The 8,032-nt window shown below is 47.7% G+C and overlaps 1 protein-coding gene across 1 annotated transcript in view; it reads right to left on the reverse strand.

The window, feature by feature from the left end:
* VPS54 (VPS54 subunit of GARP complex) overlaps positions 1–3,330 on the reverse strand; it is a 51,134-nt gene extending 47,804 nt beyond the window's left edge. The window contains exons 1-2 of the mRNA XM_080342287.1: positions 3,203–3,330; positions 2,633–2,745 (exon numbers count right to left, since the gene is read on the reverse strand). The gene's annotated coding sequence lies outside the window, so the exon portion shown is untranslated. The remainder of the gene's footprint in view (positions 1–2,632; positions 2,746–3,202) is intronic.
* Positions 3,331–8,032: the final 4,702 nt, after the last annotated feature.

Genomic DNA, 8,032 nt, shown 5'->3' on the forward strand with positions numbered 1-8,032 from the left:
AGTCTGTCAAAAGCAGAGACTGCATAGTAGTGACATTTTGAGAGAAGGCAGAAGAACTGCACCAGCCACAGCAAAAATCGTAACACTAAGGTCCTGATTTTAAAACAGGGGTTTGACAGAAGCTGGTGGCAATTCGCATCAACAGCAAGTTTCCTTGTGCAGGCTCTCCACTTGGTGTCTTTAGTGGGGTTAGGCTCAATCTGTTAATCTGAAACTAATTTTCTAAAAATGCAATTTTTCATGAGAATCATGTCTTTCCAAAGCCTAACCAAAGCCCTGAAAAACTGCAAGTAGCTTTGAAAGAGCCAGATAAAAATATTTAGTAGTTCTGACATTACGCAAAAAGCTGAGACCAGGCATTAACCAAAAGCAGGCACAGCATATCTCATACCAAGTTTTATCAAGCGGTGTTGACATAGAATGCCAGACCACTGGTGGGAGGCAGTAAATCACTCTGCAGGGCCAGTACTCAGCAAACAAGACCATCCAGACATCACCTCAGTGAGCACCAGAGGGTACCACCCATGTCTGTTGATAGTTCTTGTGGTATTACTACCTGCCCAACAGAAGCTCACATGAAACAGATCACCCCTATTCACCTCACTTCCTTTACATCCCTCAAATAGCTTCCATTTCCAAGAAGTATAAATATTCCTATAAACGCAAAAGACAGTATGGTTATTGTAATTTAGAATGCCAAAAAATGATAGGAAGGTCTTACACCGCTGCATACAGTAAGTGTGTAAAACTGATGGGAACTCTGTCATATTACAAAACACCAGATATGCTACTCCAACTCTAACAACCTCTAACACACTCCCATGTCCAAAGTGGCTCCTTTATTTAAGACCTAGATTAACAGTTGAAATACCCTACCTTTTCTCTATCCAAAGATGAATATTTTGGAACATCTGATCTATAAATGAATCTGCCATTTTGGAGCACATCAGAAATACATTATAGATTCTTTACCATTTGAAAAAAAAATACTTAGATATTTTTTTTAAACCTAAATAAGGTGGGTACAAAAAGTTAAAAATATGGGGAAGACAAGTCTTAGACATGCTGGTAAATATTTCTCTGGACTTAATCATATATATGTAGAACATACACTCATGATCACCCTTTCTCTATGTTATATTCATAAAATAAAACGTGGAATAAGCAAAATAAAGTGTTAAAAAAAAAAAATAGAAACCAAAAGAAAACTGAGTCTCCCAGCCAGCCAGATAATATGTTCATGGCCCTTCACTCTTCTTGAAAAACTCGCAGGTCCTCATCTTTCCCAAAGTCTGAAGAAGGAAAGCAGAAGTGGCCTCTACATAGAGTTGCTGTCCCAAAAGAAGAAATGATACCTACATGATTCCATTTCCCAACTTCTTGCCACTCAAACTGACAAAAAGCAAGTCTGTGGTCTGCTTTCTCTACTCTCTCTAGTGACTCCTTACACTTCTCAGGCAAACAATATTCCTGTTCGACCTTGGAAATGTGTATCCGCTTCCTTTCCTGTGAAGTTTGTGCTGCCAACATGAAGGCAAAAATCCTCCACATGTGCCAACTCCTACTACAGAGAAAGACAGTACTGAATGCACAGGGACACCCAGGATGGATCCTGTTACCAGCAAACGGGATGGGAGAGGTAGAGCTGCTCCTCAGCATGCCTTCAGACCTCACTAGCGAGGCTGCCCACACGATTCACAGCAGCTTTTGCTTAGACAGCCATAGATCTCCTGTCAACTAGTTCACTTTAGGCATTGTTTTCCTACCCAACAGAAGCACCATCCTATGCCCAGAGGATTTCAAGGGAACTATAGCTTTTGTCTACACTACAGTTTGGGAAAGAGTCACACTGGCTCTCAGGCTGAAGTAGCAACTGCTGCAGCCACAACAACAATTAACATACTGCAGTCAGGTTTTTTTAGTAAGAGTATTTTTTCGCAGGGCCACAAAGCAGCTGTGGTTGCACAGGAGCACAGCTGCACAGAAGTTCATAGGACGACTTCTTGGTCAGGACTCCATCAGATACAGTAAGACGGTAAAGTCAGGACACCACCTGCACTTAGAACTCTCAAAAGCATACATACAAATCAGTAAGCAACTAAATATTTTAATTTACTTTAAAAGAGGTACTTCAAATGTTTGGGATCACTCGATGGTCTGTAACAGAAATCCTAAGTACTGATAAAAGTTAAGAAAAATGGAGAAGGAAAGGAGAATCAATAAAATACTATGTCCAAAACTGGACAGTCAAATAGAGAGAAAGTTAATTTTTTGTTGAAAGTGCAAGAGATCAGTATTTTACAAACACATATGGGTATTTCTCTAATCATGACATACCGTCTTTGAAAAATTACAGTAAGGAAAGGTAAGAAACTACATTTGTCTATGCACACAGTTTCAGGACTGTCTATAAACCCAGGAACCACCACAATCCTAAAAAACATTTTTTGGAACCAACAAATCCTTTAGCTCTCCCCATCCCAGTCGCCATTAACATGGGTGTCACATGCCAGCATTACAGACAGAAAACCCAAACACCTGCCCCAAACGTTACTTTCCCACACCAGCACCAGCTGCTCACAAAACCCACACCTGGCGCGCACGGCATTGCCTCGCACGGAGCCAGACGTACCTTAGCAAGGACACGCCGGGCGTATCTCGGGGAGGCCGTCGTCATATCTCTCCCTGTCGCATCTCACGGAAAACCACCTGGCCTGGGAGCTGGGGGGACGGCACGTCGGTGACCTGCAGGGGAGAGCCCGCATGAGGGACGGCGGCGACCGCCGTGCTCAGGGCAGCCCAGCAAAGCCTGGCTTAACCCTGGCACTTCCACACACTCAGCGCCTCCCCGCCAGGGATGTGCACGGAGTTCAGACACCACCCGTTTCCCACCGGGGGGTTACCATGGAAATACAAAACCTAAATTTGCAGGGGAAAAAAAAAAAAACGCAGAACGGTGCAGCATTCCCCCGCGCCTCAAAGTTGGCGCCCCTTCCCTCACACCCTCCTGTCCCTCACACGGCCCCGGGCCGCCCCTCACCGCGCCCGGGCCGCAAAGACAAAGAGCACCCGGGAAAATTCAACTTTCCTGGCCGCTCTCCGTGAGATCCCCCTCCCCGCGGCCGCGGGCGGAGGCGGGAGGCACCTGCACCGGCGGCCTGGCGGCGGGTGGCCGGCCGGGCGGGGAACTCCCCCTGCCTACCTGCGGCGCCGGGCGGGCGGCGCGGCCTACCGCGGCGCCAGCGCCTCCGCGGCGACACGTCGCTCCCCCCCGCGCAGGGCAGGGCAGGGCGGCGCGGCGCAGGAAGCGGCCCGGGCGGCGGCAACGAAGGCGGCGGGAGGGGCCCAGGCACCGCCTCTCCCCGCCGACCGGGGGAGGAGCCGCCGCCGCGGCCGGCGGAAGGGGCTGCCCCTGCCCGCCCGCGCTCAGGGTTGCGGTTCCGTCCCGTCAGGAGCAGCGACGGCCCGTGGGGGCGGCCTCGGAGCGGAGGTGTATTCACCCACAGCCGGACTGGGGGGGACTCCCAGTGCCATCCCGCGGTGTCCTAGAGCGGGGGCGCCGCCATTTGGGAGTCCCCATGAGTGCCCAGTGCTGCCATTCCAGGGTGTGGGAGGCGCCGTGAGTGACTCACAACTGAAGTGCTGCCATTTGAGAGGCCCCACAGCTACAGCATTTCAGTGTCTTCACAAGTGCCTCACTGCCACAGCACTGCCATCGCAGGGTGCGACGGGCCCGTGGGTGCCCCACAGACAAGGTGTTGCCAGCTGGCAGGGCCCGTGAAGAGAAGCTGCCAAATCAACGTATACTGTGATTAAGTTATAAAGGGCGTACCCATCATTAACCAATTGACATGAGATAATTGCTTTCTGACCACTTGCAAAGTGAGGGGATATTTTTCAAGTTTTAGATCCTTTTGCATGACGAGAGGGAGGCAGAAAATTAAGTGATACATTGTTTAGAAGCAGAGTGCTTAGTTTGTATTTAGCTAATCATTAATAGAGGTACTGTAAGTAAGAAACTATACAATTGTAACTAACACTATCAATTATTTCTTAGTATAGATGTTCTGTATTCCAAAGTTTTCAAAAATTGTAATGCATATGTAATAATTACGTGAATATAAGCAACAAAAGAGCATCCGGTCTTTGGAGCACTTACGGAGGATGATCCCCAGTGTTCCCCAGCACTGAGAAAATAACGAATGCTGCTTAACAGTATAATTGACTCTGCTGTTAATTTTTTTTCTCTGTTTCACCCGTGGATGAGGTGCTGCCATGTGGGAGTCCCCACAAGTGCCCCACAGCTACAGCACTCCCATCCTGGGGTGCGAGGGACACCGTAACTCACGGCTGAGGTGCCGCTGTTACAGAGGCACCATCACTTGAGAGGCCCCACAAATGCCCCATAGCCAAGGTGCTGCCATTTGAGAATCCCCTGAAATGGAGAAATAAACTTAACAGCTTGTAAACAATATATCACTTAATCTTCTGTCTCCCTCTTGTCATGCAGAAGGATCTGAAACTTGGAAAATATCCCCTCGTTTTGCAGGTGGTCAGAAAGCTTTTATCATGTCAATTGGTTAATGATGTAACTTAATCACAGTATACATTAATTTAGCAGCTTCTCTTTACCCCACAAGTGCCCCACAGCTCCAGCACCACCATCCCAAGGGACAGGAGTCCCCACAAAGTGCCCCACAGCCAAGGTGCTGCCAGCCTGGAGTGCACGGGCTCACACAAGTGCATCCCAGCAGTGCCCTTGTTGAGGGGAGCAGGGTCGTCTCAGGGCCATGGAGGCCTCATGGCTTCCCTCGGAGCAGGCAGGGGAGGGGAGGGGAGCCGCAGCAGCCAGGGTCTGTGACTGCAGCTGCTCCTGCCATGGCTGCGGCACCGCGCAGCGGAGGGGAAATTGTGCCAGGTGGCCACAGTCATGCTCAGAGACTTAAATCAGGCATCATACCCACCAGTCCCCTGGCTAGTTGCAGCTTTAGGGTGTTAACTTGAATGAACAACAAAAACACTCAAACATCCACCTGGGTGTGAAATGACCACCTCCAAAAAAGGTCTGGAATGCTTTACTTATTGGAAAACAGCTGTATTTATGCTGTAAATAAAGAGGGAATAGAAGGTGCTCCCCCTGGCCTCAATAAATTGCGACGTTGCACAACTAGGGCTGCCAGATGTGCAGGCTGGGGCTGTGATCATCTCAGGAAAGGGTCCTGGGCTGATCTCCACCATGTTCACATGCTTCCATGTGGACTGTGTATGAGTTTGTTTGGCTTTGTAGCATCAGGCCAGCCAGGGCTTCGCAGGTAGGGAAATGAGAGGGAAGTATTTGCAAGGTAGGCATCTTATGTAACTTGTTCAGACTTATATTTCAGCCTGTAGTTCTTCATCAAGCCACAAAAGATGGTGAAATACAGCGACACGTTAGGTAGCAATTAAGCAATAACAGCCTCATGCCTGTTCGTGCCTTAAACACACTTAAATTCTCGGCTGTAGTACTGCGGCAGTCAGCAAAAGGTAACAAAACACAGGGAGGCTCTAATTAATTGATAGCAGGAATTCCATTTGCGTTAACGAGCAGAGGCACATGAGCACATGGCCACAGGCCCTATAAATGCACATATGTGGAAATCCACAGGTTCACACTCTGGCTCACTGCTGACTAACTCATTTCTGGGTGTGCCCCTGCACTGACACCAGACTGGTGTCTCCTCAGCTGGGCCAAACATGTTTTTCATTCCTTGGTAGTCTATGTTGACAGACCTTTGTTGCATACAATTTTTTTTGTGGGCTCTGGACCAGGAAATCCCAAGCAGCAATCACTGGGGTCAGGCACCTAGGGGTCACAGGGACTCTTAGGTGGCTCCTGTGAGAGCCATGCCTGACCTGATGCTTTGGCTCAGGACGCTGCTCTGCCAAGTAGCAGGCTCCTGCCTTCAGCTTTTCTCTTGCCACATGTACTAAAGGCAACAGAAAGCTGCTGATACCTGTTACAGCCTCTGTCACTGGTGCAGCAGGCTGGGGTTTTTACAAGAGGAGAAACGAGCTGTAGATGCAGAAGAGAGAAAAATACATACATATGCACATAAGAAAAATAAACGGAAGGATGAAAATACAAGAGACTTGGGGAGATGTTTTGTCCTCCACACAACCCTGCATTAAGGACATTATTTGCTGTGTTCCAGACACTGGCTGTCTTGGGGAAGATGCATGTTTTGCTTGCAGTATCCCGTTTAATTCCTCCTGTCAGTTTGCAACATGGCAAAAGGCTGTGTCAGGCTAAAGATAGGCACTGGCATTGCTACCACAGGCTGTGAAAGGCTTATCTCAAAGGATAACCAGATTCAGGACATTTGAAGCAAGCAAGCAAGTAAGCAAGCAAGCCATTGTACATCCCCCAGCAGAGGCTATGGTTTCATGCATGTGGATGTTGTGCTCACAGGGTGAACTGCATGTGTCTGTGTCACTTTAAGGCTGCGTTTTGCTTGTGCTTTGTCTCCAGCAGCAAGACCGGCACAGGTAGTCACACCTGAACGTTGCTGCTGATATCACACCCCTGGGCTGCCATTTCCAGTGGGACTACTCTCCCACCTTGCATTAGCACGGACTTGAGCGCTAGGCTAAGTTGTGGCTTTTGGACCCAAATACGGAACGTCCTTGGTCACAAGTATTTGTAGGACTCAATGCAGATGTGGGGTTGTGGAGCTCAAGTCAGCTGTTAGCTCTACAGACCTTAAGACACTGCATAAAGGAACACCTGAGAGATGCAGGTAGGAGGATTAGCAATTAGCCTCAGAGGCCAGTGGAAATTTGTGGCTGCAGTTTTCCTGCTTTCACTGCTTAATTTCAGTTTCTCAGGCCACCACATATATGGATGCATCCATGGGTCCCCAGGTTTCAAATTATGAAATATTGCATAATGTCATGGAGCACAAATAAGGATTTTAAGATGCCTATCTTGTGATTACTTTACCTTTCTGGTGGCCCTGGCCAGCCTGATGCTACAAAGCCAAACAAACTCATAGACAGTCTACATGGTGGAGATCAGCCCAGGACCCTTCCCTGAGATGATCACAGCCCCAGCCTGCACATCTGGCAACCCTAGTTGTGCAACATCGCAATTTATTGAGGGCAGGGGGAGCAACTTCTATTCCCTCTTTATTTACAGCATGAATACAGCTGTTTTCCAACAAGTAAAACGTTCCAGACCTCTTTTTGGAGGTGGGCATTTCACACCCCAGTGGATGTTTGAGTGTTTTTGTTGTTGCTGTTGTTGATTCAAGTTAACACCCTAAAGCTGCGACGCCTGGAGAGTTAAACCTACTGCTGCGGATCCCAAGCTTTTTTGCATCAGAATATTCCTGGCAGTTTTTACAACGGCTTTGTGACTCACAACTCACAGAGCACTGAGGTTTTTGTTGCAAAGCTTATTGAAAGCATAGCTTGACATGCAGCTATGTGGATGGAAGTGCTGGCTACTCAGCCTGGCCCACTGATAGTTGCTCCCATGTGCGTGACAGTCCGGGAGATGCTGACATAGGCTGAAATAGCACCATTTGCTGCTTTGCATGCAAAGGTGCAATGAAACCTGATCTCCTCTCTCATCCTGCAAGAGGTGACTGATTTATACAATGAGTTTAAGACTTGAAAGTGTGGCACTACCAGAACAAAGTACTAGTTTACTATTACTGTTACTTCTCAAGTGTTGGCTTCAGTGTCAGTGATCATCATCACCACTGGCACACTCTCTTTGCGTGCATTATACCTTTCCTAGACATGCTTTAGAAAATAAACATGTACTTTCTTGTGCTTCAAAATACCACCTTTGGCTTTCTGAGGTGCTGGGATTAATATCAGCTCAGCACGGCTCTAACAGTCATTTATTGGAAGCTGTAACAGCAAAAGCAGTAAAAAAAAAAAACCAAAAACCAAAACACACACACACACAAACAAAAAACAAAACAAAACAACAAAAACAAACCAAAAAAACCCCAACCAACAAAAAAATGTTAAATATTAAATGCTT

Source organism: Nesoenas mayeri (genome assembly GCF_963082525.1).
Source record: "Nesoenas mayeri genome assembly, chromosome: 3".
NCBI classification, from domain to species: Eukaryota; Metazoa; Chordata; class Aves; order Columbiformes; family Columbidae; genus Nesoenas; species Nesoenas mayeri.